The 20,517-nt window shown below is 42.4% G+C and overlaps 1 protein-coding gene across 1 annotated transcript in view; it reads right to left on the bottom strand.

Moving 5' to 3' along the window:
• Positions 1-1,321: 1,321 nt before the first annotated feature.
• Positions 1,322-20,517, bottom strand: part of TSHZ2 (teashirt zinc finger homeobox 2) — a 452,741-nt gene continuing 433,545 nt past the window's right edge. Inside the window, exon 3 of the mRNA XM_082669739.1 lies at positions 1,322-1,610. The gene's annotated coding sequence lies outside the window, so the exon portion shown is untranslated. The remainder of the gene's footprint in view (positions 1,611-20,517) is intronic.

Genomic DNA, 20,517 nt, shown 5'->3' with positions numbered 1-20,517 from the left:
TTTTTGACAGTGATAAGCTTGGTAATTAAAGCAACAACAAAAAATAGTTATTTTGTTTTAGAATCATCTAGTTCCTAGTGTTGTGCCTAGAATAGTTGAAATATTTCACCTATAGCTGAGTAGCAGTTTACAGCACAGTCCACACTTATTTGTCCTTTGAGAATGAGGACATTCATTGTTTAAATGCAATGATGGATTTTTCTATTATAGGTTGCTTTCAGTTGTATCGAAAATGCTCAACTAGAGTAAACAGATCTACCCCTGCATTTCCAAACTGTGCACTTGGTATGCAAGGGTTTTAGTATTAAAGCATGCTCTTAGCTTTTCCAAGTTGACTTAGGACCTGATTTTAATCTGTGTAATACAGTATTCCCGATAATAATAACGTATAATTAAGATATCCGTTAAAAACCCATAACGTTAATTTAATGGAGAAAATCAAATACAGTTGTATTGGAATTTTTACGTTAAATTAACTTTAACGGGCTTTTAATGGATGTCTTAATTAGATCTCATTATTAATGGGAATATTCCACAAATTAAAATTGGGCCCTCAAAGTTCTAATGAAAAAGTTGCAGGAACACATTTAAAATGGACACCCTATTTCATGCTTTCTGTTACTTCTACAGCTAAGCTGTGTTTCACAGCCCATAAACAATAGGTCCTGCAGAAAGAAATTACCAGAAAAGGCTGCTGCTGAACTTTCTGCCCTGCAATGCTCTCATCTTCTTGCTTTCTGATTCTACTCTCACCAATTTCCTCAATTCTGCCAATGTGCAGGTCTCATGTGACAGTGGTGCATGCTGAAAACTACATATTTTTTAGCCAGTATAGATAATGATGAGAATAAGGATGCCCACCACTGCATGGGAAAAAGTCATTGGCAGCAACATGGTTAAGCCTGACTATTTGAACAACTTTCCCAGAAGATGAACATTGTTCAGAGGTTTTCTTGGCTCAAACTCTGGTTTAACTTAATAACTCTTCCACTTTGCAGTGATTAATGGCTCCCAAGTGCAGGGGCAGGACTGGACAATCCAGGTGCAACCGTAATTGTTGCACTGAACAGAAACATTTCCTTTAGACAAATGTTCCCAGAGGGGTTATAAATAGGAAATGGACATTACCATGGAAAGTAAGCTTCCAAGAGTCTACATCTAGTGCAGCCCACTTGGACATTAAACTATGAAGACTTATCCTCCCCCCCACCCGCCCCCCGCCCCCTGAGCCCTTTCCTGTCAAGTGTTACAAACTGACGAAATAAGTACGTCAATGTTCTCAGTCATTACTTTTCTTCGGTGGCGCTTCGTTTTCTCGTGACAGTGGAAAGGGGGCCGTAGAGACGAGAGAGCCCCGTTGCAGTTTATTAATGAAAATCTAATGTTGTCCATAAGCAGAGAAGTGGAAATCAATACTTCATTACCAAATTGTTAGTGAGGATGAAGAGAAATGGCTGGGGTGATTTCTTTTCTTTTCTTTTCTTTTCTTTTTTAGCAGTCTTCTTAGAGCAGGGTGTCAGGAGGAGTCAATGACAGGAGCAGGGTGGTGCACCGAGGAAGGGCTCAGTGTGAGGGAACCAGGCTGGAAAGTTGAAACTAAGGCATTTGTCCTGTAATGGGAATCAAAACAACAGAAAAAAATACATTATTTTCTGAGGAGTAGCTCAGGTGGTTATTTCCCCCAGGGAGTCAAATTGCTCACCTATTTCATTGGTGTTAATGTTCTGCATAGGGTCTTAATTAAGTCTAGTCTAGGGTATGATATAATCAGTTGATGGGACATAGAAAGGAAGGGCTAATTTAGGAAAAAAGTCTTTAAAATATAATGTATGGGGCTTCCCTGGTGGCTCAGCGGTTAAGAACCTGCCTGCCGATGGAGGGGACACGGGTTCGATCCCTGGTCCGGGAAGATCCCACATGCTGCTGAGCAACTAAGCCCGTGCGCCACAACTACTGAGCCTGTGCTCTAGAGCCCGTGAGCCACAACTACTGAAGCCCGCCTGCCTAGAGCCCGTGCTCCGCAACAAGAGACGTCACCGCAATGAGAAGCCCCCGCACCGCAATGAAGAGTAGCCCCCGCTCGCCGCAACTAGAGAAAGCCCGTGCACAGCAACAGAGACCCAACACAGCCAAAAATTTAAAAAATAAATAAATTTTAAAAATATATAATGTATGGAAGAGATACTTGAGCACCATATTCACAGCAGCATTATTAACAATAGCCAAAAGGTGGAAGCAACCCAAGTGTCCATCTGTGGATGAATGGATAAACAGAATGCGGTACATCCACATCCACTCTCGTACATTCTACAACATGGATGACTCTTGAAGACATTGTGCTAAGTGATAATAAGCCAGTCATAAAATGATAAATAACTTCACTTACATGAGCTACCTAGAGTAGTCAAGCTCATAGAATCATAAAGCAGAATCGTGGTTGCCAGGGGCAACCTTTGCAAGATGAAAAAGTCCTGGAGACGGATGGTGGTGATGTTTGCACAACAGTGCAAATGGAATGTACTTAATGCCACTAAACTGTACACTTAAAAATGGTTAATGGATATATTATTATAAAAAGGGATGGAACCAAATAAAACATAAACCATAAAAAATGGTTAAGATGGTAAATTTTATGTTATGTGTATTTTACCATAACTAAAAGTAAAAAAAAAAAAAAATATATATATATATATATATGATTTTTCTATTGTGAAGCATTTAAAAAAATTAACCCATGGCCCCACCATCAGGAGAAAGCTCCTATTTACATTCTGTAGTGCTACCTTCTAGTATTCTCTTTCCCACCATTTTTTAGATTTACATAGCTGTAAGTGCCCACTGTGTAATATTTTTCTCTGTATTCTTTCACTTGGAAATCTCATTGTGAACAGTGGGATGTATTCTGTCACTTACATTATCAGGGTTTACTAAACCATTCTTGTGATGTTGGACATTTAATTTGCTTCCAATTTTATTCAATAATATACAACACTGTGATGAACATCTTTGTATTTAAAGCCTTTCAGTATGTTGGGATATTTTAATAGGCTTAAATTTCGGAGTCAAAAGATAGCAACATTTTTGCGGTGGGGAAATGCTTAAAACTACCTAATGGGGTGAATTTTTTTCAGATATGTGCTATTTGTTTGTTTTGGCCATGCTGCATAGCATGCGGGATCTTAGTTCCCCAACCAGAGATTGAACCCGTGCCCCCTGCAGTGGAAGCGCAGAGTCCTAACCACTGGACCGCCAGGGAATTCCCAGATATGTGCTATTTGGATTACCATAGGAATGCATATGATTTCCATCAGTCCAATCTGGGTGGCAGTCCTCGTTTACACATTATTTAGTGGTAGTGCTCATTTTAATGAGAAAAAACCACTTTGGACCTATATTTAATTTGTCTTTTGGAAAAGGAAGATTTCCAAGTTTCTAGTAGAAGAACAAAGACAAGTTGAAAACTGTGTGACATTTGATGTGTGCAGAGAAATTACGTGCAAAATAATCATAACAGACATTATAAAGGATACCTCGGTAAGTATGACTGCAATACTAGCAACCAGTTATTATATACCTACCACATGCCAGGTGCTTTACATCCATTACCATTAACCCTTCAAACAACTTCGTTTTAAAAATAAGAGAGAGAAAAAGTCTCAAAGAGGTTAGTGACTTGTCCAAAGTCCCACAGCTAATAAAAAGCAGTGGATGGCTTTAAATTGAGGCTTTCCCACTCAGAAGCTTCCATGCTCACTCAGGCACCACCGTCAGGGGAAGGAACCATTTCCCTTTGTCACTGAGTTTGTATTTCAGATACGAAGGGCCCCAGCAGTCTTTGCTCTGACTTGGTTGGAACCTCCTACCCCGCCCCCCTGGCAGGTCTGGAAACTTGAAGGAGGATGGTCACGTGGTCACTTGATGGAGGAAGAGAAACAGGTTAAAGAAAAATAAAGTAGAGGCTAGAAATTGCAACAGCATAAGGAGAAGGTAGGGGGACAGAGAGAGGGGAAGAGAGGAAGGAAAAAGAATGACAAAGCCTGTCTTCCCTAAAGAGTGAATGTGCCTTACACTGCAAGTCAGGATGATGTCCTCGTGGGGGGCAGTTTCACACACAGTCTATTCATGGCCCTCATTTTCTCCTCCTTGACCTTGATGTTAATGTGATCCGAGTTTTAGAGAACCTTATGTCATCTATCAATTCCTAGAACCTGCTCCAGATTTGATCAACACCCAAACTTCTCTGGCTGGGTTTCTCTTAGGTCAAAATTTGTTCTGGGAAGGGGAGCAGGGAGAAAGGAAAAAATAATTTTATTAGAGTCCCCTTTTGGAAATTCACAGTACATATTAGCGTATTAAACGCTCTGAGAAGGCCTGCAATTAAAACCCAACCCAATCCAACACAATATTCCTTTCTTTAACCCAGTATTTCCCAAATTCATTTGATAACCCTTCTCTTCCCTACAGAACACTCACAGATATACTTGAGTGTCATTTTCTGGAAAACACTTTCACGACAGACTCTTGTGCAGAAACAAATGAAGTTGTTTAGTTCCTGAGATCTCAGTCCTGACCTCATTATTGACTTTCTGTAATTCTTCACTCAGGTTAGTTGGCTTTTGGGGGTCTCAGCATGAAAGGATCCTGCTGTCTTGATAACTTGACATTTTTTGCGTGTTTAGTCTATACTACCCTTTCGAGATCCGTGCCTTACCTCACGTCAACTTCACAATGCTGTAACACAGGAGGTACGAGTGTCTACCCTTTCCAGCCTAGGAAATGGGAATTTAGAGAGGTGAAGCCACTGACCTGCAGCCACCTGGCTGGTAATAGGAGAAATGGTATCCAGATTCAGGTTTTTCTGGTCTCTTAAGCCCTGCTTCTTCTATTGCCTGTGATCGCTTGGTAATGTCTTAAAATGTGAAACACTAGCATTACTAATAATTTAGAGGCATTTTCCCAAGAGTATCTGTACAGTTCCTCAGTTAAATTCCAGACACGAGTGTCTTCTGTTAAAACCCGGCTATGATGCTATTTCTTTCTGAGAGATCTCATATCCCACCATGATTGATGGAAGTGGTGGATTCTTCTGGAAGGGCAGTGTTTCTGTACCAGAAGAGAATGGTAAAGAGGAGACCTGAATCTTGGGCCACTTTGGGACAATACACCCTTAAAAAAATTATTTCTTATCTTAGAAGAAGAGGAGAAATTTTTTTTCCTCTAGGTCTAAAGATGAGACCTGGCAGAAAATTAAAACTAGAAAATGAAGGGAAGGGGGAAGAGAATGGAAGTTATTACTTTTTACTGTTCAGAAAGAATTGTGTAGAATGATTTAAGAAAAACAAAAGCAAATACTCTTGGTTGCCTTTCAACTGGTAGTTGAGGCCAAGCTCTGCTGCTGCATGAGTTTCCCCCCCAATATGTTGAGCTAATACTATAAAAATAAACCAGAAATAAATAAAAAAGTTAATTACATATCGAAAAAGTCATTGGCAGTGTTCGTTAAGTAGAGTTTGTGAGGGAGAGCCAGGCAAAAAGATGCAATTGTTTTTGTATTAATCACAGTCACCAACAGATGCGTAGAATTCTATATACTGAATTTTAATTTGGTCACGCTGGGATCCTTCATCCCTCGGCCCAGTCATTCTGGTTGGCTCTTCTTCTTCTCTGTGCCCTTGCACCATCCCGCCTGCCTTCTTTTTTTCTCCACTCTGTACTGTTCTTCTCAGAGCTGCATTATCCCCAGAGGGTGTTTTGGGTTTGCTACCATGATGGAGGCGCTGCTAGCCTTTCATGGTTAGGGGCCAGGAATGTTACGCATCTTGCCGTGTGTGCAAGGTCTCTCTGTAGCCTGGGATTTTTGAAGGTCTCTCTGTAGGTTGGGATTTCTTATCCTTGGCACTATTGATATTTTGGGCCAGATCATTCTCTCTTTTGGGGGGCTGTCCTGTGCATTGTAGGAGTTTCAGCAGCATCCTTGGCCTCTGCTCACCAGATTGCAGTAGCAGTCCCCTTACCTTCGAGTTGTGACAACCAAAAATATCTCTAGCCTTTGCCAAAAGTCCTTTTGGAGTGGGGCAAAATTACCACTGGTTCAGAACCTCCGAACTAGCAGAAAACATTTTTGTTATTTGAGCCTAGAACCTAAGTCCATTTTACATATAAACACAAAGTCTCTTATGCACAGTTTCATATACACTGCATTTTCCAGAAATAAAGCTATCTTGCAAAGAAAGAGAAACTGTGCTTTGTTTTGTTCGGAATGTTCATGGGAGTTATTTGCTATTTTAACAAACGGGTCACCCTTGGCATTTGTGCTTATATTTGAGATGCCCATTCAGCCCACCTATATTTATCTGCATTGATCACTGACATGTTGACTAAACTCTACATACAGGAGCATGCATCGGGCTACCTCATCACGTCTTCGAGGACCTCGTTACTCTGAGTGTGGTCCATGAAACAGCAGCCCTGGCATCACCTGGGAGCTTGTTGGAAATGCAGAAGGCTGGGTCCACCCCAGAGCTGCTGATTCAGAATTTGCATTTTAACAGGACGCCCAGCTGATTTGTATCCAGGTTCAACTTTGAGAAGTCTGGTTCTAGTGAATTTTTGTGCCCAAATGTTTTCCTTTTCTTTCATGTTATATGATCATGGCATTAGATGATTTCTTTTTGAAATTATGTGTGTAGGCTGGTCATTTGATCTATGACTTCTTTTTCAGGAAGTAAAGGGGAAACTATGAAAGTTTGGCCAGAAACGTCCACCCTGGGTCTTTGAAGGGCGAGGACCCCTGCTCTACACAAGCCCTTTCTAGGCAGCAGCACCCTGTTCCGTAATGTTAAATCTCACCCGTATGCTGAGGACTGAGTTCCAGATCCGTGCATCCAGCTGGCTTCTGGACATCTCTACGTGAATATCTCACAAGTGCCTCAAAACACAACTTTTCCAATAGCCGACGTTTGAATCCCCCGTCCCCATCCTGTTTCCTTTCTAACGTTTCTATTCATGGGAAATGGAACCTCAAACAGCTCAATTGCTCCTGCTAGAATGTTGGATCATCCTTGACACCTGGTCATAAAATTCCTCGCCAAAGCTGATTTCCATCTCCACTCTGTGTCCCCCTTCATGCCTGTGCACGTCTTTCCCGGATGACTGTGGGTCCCTCTTACCGGGCTCCTTTAGTCCACTTTGTGTCCTGGGGATCAGTTCCCATATGGCAAACGTGAGCTTATGAAAATTGAGATTAGATTGAAGCAGTCACTTCCCATTCCTCCCAGCTTAGACTCCTTCAGTGACCTCTACGGCACTTAGAAAAAAATCTGTTTTTCTAAGACTTTCTGCCTGATCTTCTTTGCCATTTCTCTGACTGCTGCTGGGTCCGTACTGCTTAGTGATATGTCCCGAGAACACTGGCCTTCTGACAGTTTCTGAAACATGTCTCCAGGTATTCGAAGATGCTGTTCCCTCTGTCTAGAATGCGCTTCTTCCTTTTCTTTGTTTGGCTAGCACCTTCTCATCCTTGAGGTCTTAATTTAAATGTCGTTTCTTTAGAGACGTTTTTTCTTACCCGTTGAACTTGATTAAATTATTTTGTTATAATATTGCACCTTTTATGTTGTCGTTCTAGGACTTGTTGTGGTTTATGAACATAATCATATATGTAATTTTTAGTTCAGTGTCTGCCTCCCACTCTGGCTTATAAAGCCCAGGAAGGCATGGGATCTGTGCATTACACCCACATCAGTATCCCAAGCATATAAGCCAGTATCTGGCACATGGTAAGTACTTGATAAATATTGATTGAGTGAGTGAAGTTCTAAAGAAAATAATTTGAAGTCTATCTCTTCAAAGATGAAAAGGGAATTTTAAAATATTTATTACTAAAACAGTACAAAAGAAAAAATATAGATTTATCTGGAATCCTTCTCTAATTCTATGAAAGAAAACATGTAAAGAAAAAAAGAGCGGCTTCCCTGGTGGCGCAGTGGTTAAGAATCTGGTTGCCAGTGCAGGGGACACGGCTTCGAGCCCTGGTCTGGGAAGATCCCACATGCCGTGGAGCAACTAAGCCCGTGCGCCACAACTACTGAGCCTGTGCTCTAGAGTCCGTGAGCCACAACTACTGAGCCCGCGAGCCACAACTACTGAAGCCCACGCACCTAGAGCACGTGCTCCACAACAAGAGAAGCCACCACAATGAGAAGCCTGCGCACCGCAACGAAGAGTAGCTCCCGCTTGCTGCAACTAGAGAAAGCCCGCGCACAGCAATGAAGACCAAATGCAGCCAAAAAAATAAATAAGAAAAAAAAAAGAAAAGAAAAGAAAAGAAAAAAAAAGAACAGACTAGAAAAATTAGTCTAAGGAAACGGACATCAAGAAGCTTTGCCATCTAAGTGGTGCTTTCAACTTCAAAGAATAATTTATTCTGCCATTCTGAAGCAATTTATATTTTTCAAAGCACATTCATATATATATTCTCTTCTGAAATATACTGGCTAAATATTAGTAGCCCCAAAGATAAAGAGTTTAAATAATTTGCTGAGGGAGTTTAAATAATTTGCTCCCATGGTTATCGTGATGGGTCAGGACACCTGACTCTTAATTCAGGGCTTCTTGAAACTGTTTGGTTGAAAATGAAAAAAAAAGACTAAAATACAACTGCTGAATAAATATAAAATGTATTATTAAAAAAAGACTGTGACAAGGAAGCCAGGTGGAAATGGAGACAGGTGATTTTTAACCCTGTAATCCTGGGAGAAACCTGCAGTTAATATTTTTTTCAAATTGATTTTACAATTTGAAAATCCAAATTGGCTTACCTACATTGATGAATTTCATCATTAGTGCTTCATCTAATTTTTCCTAAGAGAAATCTCTGTGTGCAGAAACACTTAAACTTTGGTGGACCAATTTCAAGTCTTTGAATGAATAAAATAATTGCTTAAATGTGTTGAACAATTTTTATACGCTAGACATAGCTTCATGTGAGTAGGTGGATAACATTTTAAAATACTGTTTGATATAGTTTTGCCTTTTCTCAATTCCTTTCTTCCATGCAGTTTTCTCACCATTGAAAACAGAGACCCAGACTGTTTGCCCAAGGAAAGGGGAGGCTACCAAATAAACCAGATAGGAGGAAGGGTCTGAGTTTATGAATGGCAAGAAGAACTTTTTCTTTCTTATGTCAAACCTCAAAGAGGTGAATCAGAAAAAAAAAAAAAAAAACCTAAAAATTATATATCAGTAACTAACATCTGTGTAGTGACTATTAATTTTAGACCCACCACTTATGCATTATTTTCGTTAATCATCTCAACAACTCAACGGGATATCCAGTATTACAGAGGAAAAAACTGAAGTTTAGATAACTGAAGTGACTTATCCAAGGTGACGTGACAATCAGTGGAACTGGATATTCCAATATTCAATAGGAATATACACTTTCTGGATTTCAGCGTCTTTACCTTTAACCATGAAACTAATTGTTCCGGATGTTGAATCTGTGCCCATGAAACAACACTTCTTTTTTTGCATATTTGTTTAAGGAGAGCTTGATTAGACCCTTGAAGCACAGGAGGCAATGCTATTATTGATCTTGATAATCTTCTCCTTGGGACATCTAAATGCAGACGGCACGCAGGTCATAATTGATACACTGGAAAATCTCAACTTTTGAACTTCCTCTTTTAAAGCACAACTTGTGATAAATCAACCATGTGTCTCAAATGCATGATATATGCTTCATGACACAAACCAGACTGTCAACTGTCTACAGCCCTAAAGCTGGAGGAGACTTTTCCGTGTCTTTTTTTTTTTTAATCACGGCCAGAGCAAACATCTAGGTTGACCTCCATCCGATATCACCAACCTCCAGTGTCTAATGGAGTGGGCCAGTTGGAAATACTTTTAAAAATAAGTTCCCTTTAGGTCTACTTCATGGGCAGCCCTCGAAATTGTTTAAAATCTCTTCACCATGGTGTGCGAAATGGCTGTTCAAGAAACTGGCAGAAACATGGTGACGTCTTGGAGAACAACAACAACAAAAATGTCAGGCGAGAAGATGCAGGGCTTCTTGAGAGTGGCACAAATGCTGTCACTAGGTGTCATTTGTGTCCTTGCTTGTGTGTCAGCTTAGAAGATTTCAACGGCAGCAGAAAATCTGTTCCTTAAAGCACACTCTTCAACTTCAGGCTACCCAAGTAGTTAAGAAACAGAAATGAAAGAAATGGCATGAGGGTTTGCCCTCTGAAAATCTCTTGACAACTAATGATGGGATTATGGAGTCTTAACTGCCGTACAGTTATCCCTAATTATAACCAAAGGTACGTCAATCTAAATAAAAATGATAAGGCAGAGAGAGGCAGGTTCCTCTCCCTCCTCCCAACTTGCTTTTTAACATGAATCTCTTCACAGTATGATGCTTTGACAAAGCTTGGATTGAATAATTATTAAAAAGATATGGAGCCCAGTGTTAAGCAAAACATATTTTTGCAGAAAGGAATAGTTGAATTTTTTTTAAAAATTTTACAGAAAGGAATGGTTTCAGTTTTAGATATTTGGTTTAACATGGGAACCTCCAATTGTCTTTTTTGTACTCTATCACAAAAGTTATGCAAGAACTTTCTGCCAGACATTAGGTATCAGAAAAGGCATGCTTTATTCTTAAATCCTGATATAGATTTTCCTTATGGGAAAGGTCAGTCTTGGGATGGATCTTGTTTCCATTTTTGCTTTCACTGCTAGGAAGCTCAGAGTCAATTTGGTGACCCAACTTCAGCAACTGAGTAACCTCTGAAGGCTACAGTCTACGTCCATTAACTTCTCTTCATATTCTCTCTCCATTTTCCTTTGGCATTTTTGTTAATAGTTTGACACTTCCATTTATTAGCTGGGTGACATTGGGGGAAATGACTTACCCTTTTTCTACCTAAGTTTCCACATCTGCAAAATCAGGATGATAATAGTGCCTTCCACAAATGGTTCCTGGCACACAGTAAGTGCTCAATAAAATGAAGATTTAAAAAATGATTTTCTTTTCTTTTCTGATTTTATTGCATTGCATACAATATGGTACCTTAAAAGTGCTGTTGAATAATGTGTGGAATAGATTTTAAAAAATACATACATAAAATTTTGCTTATGTGTTAAAAATAAGTAATCATCAGGTCTTGGAAAATGGATTATTCTTACCTTCTGGAAATTTAAAAAACTAAGTAGAAGAGAGCCTCTTTATTTCAGGCATTAAACAAATGGTGAAAAGAAATCAGTTGTCAATTCAGACGTGAAGCTAAGAAAAGTTTTCCTCTTTTATAAAAAAGTATAAAATAGCATTTCCAAACATTTGATGTGGATATTAAGAAGAAGGGAGTAGAAGGCAGTCATAATACCTACCATTTTATCAAGTGCTCATTATAAACTCCGCACTTTACAATAATACCTGACCGCAGATCTCATTGTCCCTATTTATTGATGAGAAAACAGAGGTTTGGACTGGTTGAGAACATCAAGGTCAGTTAGTTAGTAAGCAGTAGAGCCGCATTTGGACTTAGGTCTGTCCGACTTCAGAAGCCTGTTCTTCAGCCAGTATTTATTGCTGTCAGTGGAACTAACTAGAATCTTCTAAAGGCATGTTGCTCGGTAAAGCTATATAATGAAAAATGATAAGGACTGAAGAACTGTCCAGCTGTTATCGTCCTTTCAAGAGATAAATTAAAAGGGTGGCAAAGATCAGAACATCCTGACAATGGAAAGGGAAAACGTCCCTGGTGGTTTCAATGTTGATTATAATTTCACGTTCGGCAATTATGTATTTAACATTTGACAAGTCTCATGTATGGTTGCTTCTGGTGCATGGTCATGTAGGAGAGAAAGGAAGCAATTTCCCCGTACCCATTTTTATTAAGCCACATTCATACACTCCAAAGGGGCATTTACATTGTTTGAAAGAGGTCTAGATGCCGGCAAACACCACTATAAACAACCCGGACAGCTTAAAGTCCACACCAACAACAACATGATTCACAATGGAACTCATCTTCTCTAAGTGGAGCACAGAGTCAAATGTTATTTATGACACAACTAACTTACAAGCAGACGAGATTCACTGCATGGACCCAGCTAGGGGACTTTACTGCTGCTTAAATGCGAGTTGTTAGCATTTTAGGAAGAACGGCTCGCCCTCCAAGTATGGAAAATGAACGGCAGAATATTTTCTCTGTGATTATGTGATTATGTGTCTAAGCCCACTGCAGCACTGTTTGTGCTGCGTCTACACTGGACAAGGGGGTTGGTGGATTGGAAACAGCGTTTAGATAATTCAGGCAAACTCTCCCATTTTCCAAGAAGAGTCTCCCTTCCTTGAAGGATCGTTTCATTCACGTCTACTCTTTGCCTGAAGCTTGACTGCAATTTTTTTTTTTTTTTTGCTGTACGCGGGCCTCCCACTGTTGTGGCCTCTCCCGTTGCGGAGCACAGGTTCTGGACGCGCAGGCCCAGCGGCCATGGCTCACGGGCCCAGCCGCTCCGCGGCATGTGGGATCTTCCCGGACCGGGGCACGAACCCGCGTCCCCTGCATCGGCAGGCGGACTCTCAACCACTGCGCCACCAGGGAAACCCTGACTGTAATTGTTTTATTTAACTCTTATAATAATCCCCAAATGTAGCTCTTATGAATCCCCTTTATCAGAGATCAGAAAACTGAGGGACAGAGATTTAAGTAATGGGACCAAGATGACATGTCTGGGAAATGGCAAAACTGGGATTTGAACCAGGTTTCTCTGTCACCAAAGGGCCATGCTGCTTCGTAATAATAACCGTTACCCTTTACCAATTTGAAAGTGACCAATTGTTACCAACCCTCATGAAAGATTGGGAAGATATGAGTTGTAATTTCCTGTTTACAAATGAAGAAGTGGAGGTTCAGGAGGTTAAATTGCACCCCCCCCCACCCGCCCAGCCCATGCAAGTATTTCCTAGTGAATCTGGAGCGAAGTCAAGACTTGTCTGGAGCTCAAACCTAGTATCTCAACGGACTCCACCAGTGTTTCCCAAAGTACGTTATGGAGAGTCTGGGTGCCTGGAGATGCTCCGAGAAAAAAAAGATGTTCTTTTATTCATTTATTTATGATTTAAACAGAATCTCCTAAAAAATGTCAAGCTCCAACCCTCCCCACAGCCTTTGCACCCTCTGTCCCCTTGGCTGGAGTGTCCCTCCCGTGATTCTGCCCGGATAATTCCTGCTCCACACTCACCCACTGGCTTAAACATCACGGCCTCAGAAGGACCTTTCCTTCTTCCAGAATCCAGGTTCCCAGATTTCCTCTCTCTTGCCCTCCACTTGCTATTAATAATACCTCGGTTTGTGTGAATACGGTTTAATGCTTGCCTCTCCCACTAGCCTTCAGGGTCTAGGAGGGCAGGAGGGGTGACTGCCTTGTTCTCAACACTCCGAAGAACCGGCCCAGGGCCTGGCCCCTGCGTGTCACTCCATAAAGAAGTATGAGCTTTTCTCTGTACTTTGCCCACTGCTCTACCTTTGTAGAGTCATAGTTATGAGACTGAATGACCTCAGGGATCCTCCTTGCCTCTGCCATTTTTGCAGACAGTGACATGGTGGCCCCTGCCTTCACGCCCACTGGGTGACGGTGAGAATAGTAACCTGGTGTTTACTAAGCCAGTATGTTCTTGGTCCGGAGCCCAAGGGTTAAACGAATTGCATCCGATTTAACCTTCCAGACCGACGAGGAAGTTGAGGCTCAGAGATGCTCAGCAGCTCGCCCCAGTTCACAGCTAGTAAGTGGCCCAGAGTTACGTAATTGCACCCCATGCCTCTGGGTGAGTTCTCCACTCCGGCCCCATGCCACATGGGGGTTGCCTGGAAGCCTTTCAACACTGGATGTCTGGGCGCCACTGATGCCCAGAATCTCCCAGATTCTGCCTTAGTTGGTCCAGGGTATGGCCTGGGCGCCGAGGTTTTCAAAAGTTCTCCAGGGGATTCTAATGTGCTCCTGAGACTGACAACTTCTGCCCTAATGTACAACTGATTGATTGGTTGATTAGTGCCGTGTAATCAATAAACTGTTCTTGCAGAGGCTGGGTAGAATACGTGATTTGTACAATTCTACTGCAGCATTCCTTGCTTCCTTCTCTCTCTCCCTGTCCCTCTCTCTTTCCCCTCCCCAATCCAAAATTTGCATTTCTATTTAGATTAAATCCCTTCACAACACATGCAAATATGAAAAACAACAACAACAACAAAGAAAAAACCCCACGAACAACGCAAAGCACCAGGGTTTGTAAGATCAGTGACCCTTATTGACAAGTCCCAGCTCAAATGGTCTAGTTACAAGACAGAGCAACCAAATTTCCTTCTGAAGGAAGAATTCACAGGAGACCTTCAAGTGCCTGGGGTTTGTTTATTTGTTTGCTCTCCTGTATTAAGAACAATCGCTATTATCAGGCAATGAGGACTCACCTCTTGCCAGGCGCTGTGAGGCTGGTGAGGGACAGAGGCTCCCACAACAAACTGGAAGTGCTCATCATCAGTAGTGCTTTCACAAAGGGTCAGCTGACTCTGGGGAATGTGCAGTGATCGGTCACTGCAACCGTAAGAGGTGCAGCCAGGATTTAAGCCCCTGCCCCCCCCTTTCCCACTAGTCCACACTGCCAGGAGACCCTTCAGAATCGACCCTGGATCCTGTTCGTGCACTGAAAAGACACTGAACCAGGTTTTCTTTCTCAGAGGAATTCAAGGCTCTCCTCCGCCCCCAAATCAGCTGTTGAGATGCAGTGATATGTATTTCAAATGTCTCACTTATAAAATTTACTAGAAAACGTTCTCCCTTTCCAAGCATGGCTATAAATGAAGTATGAGGTGGACCTCTCATCCTTTTTTTCTCTAAACCTTTGAATTGCCCACTTTATTTATTTATTACTATTTATTTACCTATTTTGCTGGGCTGGGTCTTTGTTTCGGCATGTGAGATCTAGTTCCCTGACCAGGGATTGAACTCAGGCCCCCTGCATTAAGAGCCTGAAGTCTTAGCCACTGAACCACCGGGGAAGTCCTGAAACTCTCACCTTTTGTGGAAAGGAAATTGATGAAAAGCTTGTGTGGAGGGTTTCCGTAGCTAAAAGCTGCTCCCTCTGAGGCCAGGGGCAGGGGCGGGGAGAAGCAACAATTGATGTTAAAGTAATAATGACGAAAGCTTTATTGACAAGCATCTTGGAAGCCAGTGTATGGACTGAATTGTGTCTCCCTCCCTCCACCCCCAAATTCATCTTGATGACCCGGTATGCAGGATGTGACTAGATTTGGAGCTAGGGTCTTAAAGAGGTAATCAAATTAAGATGAGGCTATTAGGGTGGGCCCTAATCCAATCTGACACGTGTTCTTATAAAATAACGAGACACCTGGCGGGGGGGGTGGGGGTGGGGGCGGGGCTGTGCTCGGAGGAAAACCACGTGAAGAGGCAGCGAGAGGGCGGTCCTCTGCAAGCCAAGGAGAGAGGCCTGGGGAGAACCAACCCTGCCAGCACCGGCATCTTGGACTTCTGCTCTCCAGAACTGTGAGAAAATACATTTCTGTTGTTTAAGCCTCCCAGTCTGTGGTATTTTGCTAGAGCAGATGCGAGACCACATCAGGTAAGTGCTATGAAGAAGATAGAGCAGGTGATGAAAAAGTGAGTGGCTGTAGGTGTGACCATCAGTGTGGCTAATGCTGGGAAGGGGTCAGGGAAGGCCCCTCGAGATGTGACGTTTGAGTTAAGCCCTGACAGATGAGAAGGGTCAGCCATGGGGGCCCCTGGAAGCTCACGTGTCCGGCGAAGCATCCCTAAGTGCAAGTCCCCAAGGGTGGGAAAGGGCTTGGGCCATAGAAGGGAGCATAACAATGGCGGCGTAGATGGAGGCTTGGCCCAGACCGGCAAATACCAACCCACCAACAACCAAGAGCAAAACCAGAGCCCAGCTTCCATTCCACGGCCCTCGGGTCAGGTCCCAACGGTCGCCTATTTTTATATGACCCATGAGCGAAGAATGGCTTTTACATTTTTAAAGAAATGAAAAATGTCCAAAGAAGAAGATTCCAGGACACATCAAAATGATATGAAATCCAACTTCAGAGTCCGTTGATGAAGTTTTATGGGCACACAGACCCACATTTGTTTACGGATTATTGATGGCTGTCTTCATGCTGCAGTGGCAGAACTGGGTGGCTGTGACAGAGATTGTAGAGTCTGAAAAGTCTAGAATATTTGCTATCTGGCTTTTTATAGAAAACGTTTCCCATCCTCTGTTCTTTGGAAATAGCTCTCTTTGAACACCTGTGGGAATACCTATGGGGGGGGAGACTTCTCTCCACTTAACTTAAATGGGTCCATTTTGCTCAGAAGATCTCCAGACAGAGACATCCATGGAATGCCAGCCCCTTGGATTAAACACTCCAGGAAGGTCTCCCTTGTTCTTTGCTAACTGACCGCTGATGTTTACTCCTTGGTTGAATCAGTACGTGTTGAGAGATTTTCCTGTGCCCGGCACTGGGTTAGGTGCTGGAATGTTCAACCTGGAACAAGACAGTTTGGTCCTTGCCTTCTGGAAGCTTAAGTTCTAGGTTAAACAAGTTTCCCACAGGGCTTCCCTGGTGGCGCAGTGGTTGAGAGTCCACCTGCCGATGCAGGGGACACGGGTTCGTGCCCCGGTCCGGGAAGATCCCACATGCCGCGGAGCGGCTGGGCCTGTGAGCCATGGCCGCTGAGCCTGCGCGTCTGGAGCCTGTGCTCCGCAACGGGAGAGGCCACAACAGTGAGAGGCCCGCGTACCACCCCCCTCAAATAAATAAATAAATGAAGAGACAGTTAACATCACTAGCAAAAAAAACAAAAACAAAAAAACAAACAAAAAAAACAGGTTTCCCACAGACAGTCCTTTCTTCCTCTGCACTTAGCTGCCTCTACCCCTAGGGATGGGGCATATTTGAAACAGAGCTTCAGAGTCAAGCCAATCAGATGTACGCCATATTCCCATCATTGTGCTTTTAGTTAGGAGATGTTTCAGTCAATAATAATGAGAAAATAAGATGATGTGAGTCAGGCTTGAGGTCAAAGTGAGAGGGGAGGCATCACGTGCCTAAGGTCATTTCTACACCATGAGGAAAACCAGGGAAGGAAACCTTCACCCGACACCCACGCACAGAATTCAGGGGACCCATGAACTTGCGTGGGAAAGAAAATTACAGCTTTAATTTCACGAACCTTTAACTGAAATTCCGCATCTCCTTCATCTATGCATGTAGACATCAAATCACAACAGTGGTAGCAGCATTATGATTTTTACCACCAATATCTTCACCAAAATGTCACAGATATTTTCATGTCACATTGTAAATGTAAATATCTTGCAAATATCTTGTGATGTCATGTACACTCATCATTACTTTGAAATTACAGGGGTTATTAGCTTTAGTTATGGTCATGCTATTTAATGTATATAAAAAATTCATTTGTTACGATACCACAAATTAGTTTCTTTAATATTTGATAACTGTATTTCCATGAATTTTTTTAACCCTAGGTATTTTATCTTCCATCTTTAAAAGCATTAGTTTTGAGAAGGGTTCCATGGGCTACACCAGATGGCCAAAGAAGTATGCAGCCTGAAATGATTAAGAATTTCGTGACCTACGGACACCAAGCCCTCTTTATTCAGTTAGTTATTTTAAATATTTATTTATTTATTTGGCTGCATTGGGTCTTAGTTGAGGCACGCGGATCTCCGTTGCTGTGTGTGTGATCTTCGTTGGGGCACGCGGGATCTTTTATCTGCGGCACGTGAATTCTTAGTTGCCACATGTGGGAACTAGTTCCCTGACCAGGGATTGAACCCGGGCCCCCTGCATTGGGAGAGTGGAGTCTTAGCCCCTTGACCACCAGGGAAGTCCCACCAAGGGTTCTTTAAATCAAGCGATTCTTAACCTTGGATGAGCATTAGAGGAAAGATGGTGATGCCTGGAATTTTGAGTAGAAATTGTTGCTCAAGTTGTTCAAGCTTATGGCAGAGGAGAGACATGACACCATAAGCAAAGTTTGCATTTCTGTGTACGTGTGTGTATGCATTTGTAAATATACACTTGTTTATTTTTTCTGGAGAGAGGATCAGTAGCTCTCATCAGATTCTCAAAAAACTTCTTGATCCGAATATGCGTTTAGAATCGTCATTCTCGAAGGAGGAGTTCTAGGACAGGGACTCCTTCTGAACCAGGCTGTGATTCAGGAATAGAGAGTCCCATTTCTCTGAGCAACCTTCTCCACCCTGGTCTATTGTCATCCAAGTCCAAAGCCTCAAGTCTATCCAAGACCAAGAAACATTCTTACAAGGCGCTAAATAAGTGGTCCCCAAAGTGTTTGTGTGAAGGATTCCCTCAGTATCTGCCTTTATGTGAGGAGGGAGCCCCAGCGTCAGCCTAAGTTAATCTTCATTATCACATAAGTGGCTTCTCCCCTCCTGATTTTACATTAAGATGCACTGGACACTCTCCTTTCTTTCCTGTACTCCTCACACACAATCAGCCAGCAAGGCATTTTAATTAGACCTCTTCTATTATTAGAGCACAGGGAAAAAAAAATTCATAGCTGATCCGAAGGACCCCAAGCTAAGAAATCATTTAATTTGTTGTTGTTTCCATAAATCAGGGCCCAGTCATCAATTTCACCACATATTTGAGAGCACATGTTATTGACAATGTGTTCGTGGAGAAAAATGGAGTTTGCTGGCAAAGTTGTTCCATTTTCTAAAGATTAAATTGTTCATTGTACAGGCTGCCATCTGCCCTCCCTGGAAGAGATTTAGTTGTTGGCAGAGGCATTCAAAAATCTTGAAGACAAAGTTAAATTTCTTTTTCTTTATTGCCATGCATAACGAAAGACAAATTCATTCATTCATTCATCTATTCATTCAATATGTACCAAGTGTTTCTTTTGTGACATCAGCTAGCTTCCAAGCCATGGATCCCTGGGGAAGGATCACACGTAGCCTTAGAGCTGATCGATAATTCCACAGTCTTCATTCCTGCCTAGGACCTCTGAATAGTTAGCCTTTCGGTCCCCCACCCAACCTGTGTGCTACCGGGAGTCTAACAGAATTATGGTGAGTAACACAAGTTTCCTCCTCCAAGAAGCTTCCACTCTATAAAGGATGGATAAGGCAGACACATCAAACAGTGATAGAACCCATGTCTTGAGAAAAACGTGAAGGAGAGAGGGGACTCATTGCTGAGTCGAAACTTCTTGGAAGACCTGAGTAGAAGAACGTGCAAGAACCATGGCATGAACCTTCACATACGTAATGTTCTTTTATACAACGCTGTCCTGTTGTAGAAGTGGGTGTTAATATCTCCATTTTGCAGGTGAAGTTATTGAGGCTCAGAGAGATGACGTAATTGGCTCAAGTTCACAAAGCTAATAAAGGTTGATGTGAGAGCTCAGACTCTCCCTTGAACGCTGTCTGGCCCCTGTGTCACATAAAGCAGGGCCTCCAAGTCCCTCAGACTTTCCACAGTTTAACTCGTAAACCACTTACCTTGACCCAGCACGAAGTGCATCTGAAGCCTGTCCTATCCCCTTCATTACTCCTCTGGGGCTATGAACTTCCCTTTGTTCTTCATACTTGATGAAGCGCTCTTGTTTTGGTCATGACCTTGGCTATTCTTCTTGACTATAATTGGGATCTTTATTTTTCAGACTACACTCCCTTGAGCAAACCTAAGTCTATCCATCATCAGGTTTGACCTGCTTCCTGGGCTCTCTTCACCTAGGTTTTCCCAGACCCTACTAGCAAACCCAATCATGTATTCGTTCATTCAACCCAATAATGAATCTACTCAATTAATTATGGCGTCGCTACTGTGTGCTTACTGTACTATGTGATGGTCAAGACTAAAATGATCCCCACCTCTATGGCCTAGGAAGGAAAAGGTCTGGGGCAGACACTCACACAAATGATAAAAACATTAATTACAGTGGAGACAAACATCATGCAGAAAAGCATGTGGATTTATGAGGGAGAATAAGAGGGGTTTCTAACTTAATCTGCATGTGTGCTTGGGGAAGAGAGAGGATGCTACAATAGATTTTTTTTAAAAGTTTTATTTATTTATTTATGTTTATTTTTGGCTGTATTGGGTCTTCGTTGCCGCATGCGGGCTTTCTCTAACTGTGGTGAGCGGGGGCTACTCTTCATTGCGGTGCATGGGCTTCTCATTGCAGTGGCTTCTCTTGCTGTGGAGCATGGGCTCTAGGCACGTGGGCTTCAGTAATTGTGGCACGGGGGCTCAGTAGTTGTGGCTCGCAGGCTCTAGAGCACAGGCTCAGTAGTTGTGGCGCACGGGCTTAGTTGCTCCGCGGCATGTGGGATCTTCCCGGACCAGGGCTTGAACCTGTGTCCTCTGCATTGGCAGACAGATTCTTAACCACTGCACCACCAGGGAAGTCTGCTACAGTAGACTTTTATAAAGAGGGTGTTTT

This window comes from Grampus griseus (assembly GCF_964374135.1).
Source record: "Grampus griseus genome assembly, chromosome: 14".
In the NCBI taxonomy this organism is placed as follows: Eukaryota; Metazoa; Chordata; class Mammalia; order Artiodactyla; family Delphinidae; genus Grampus; species Grampus griseus.
The sequence above is the reverse complement of the archived record's forward strand: the minus strand, read 5'-3'. Positions and strand labels throughout refer to the sequence as shown.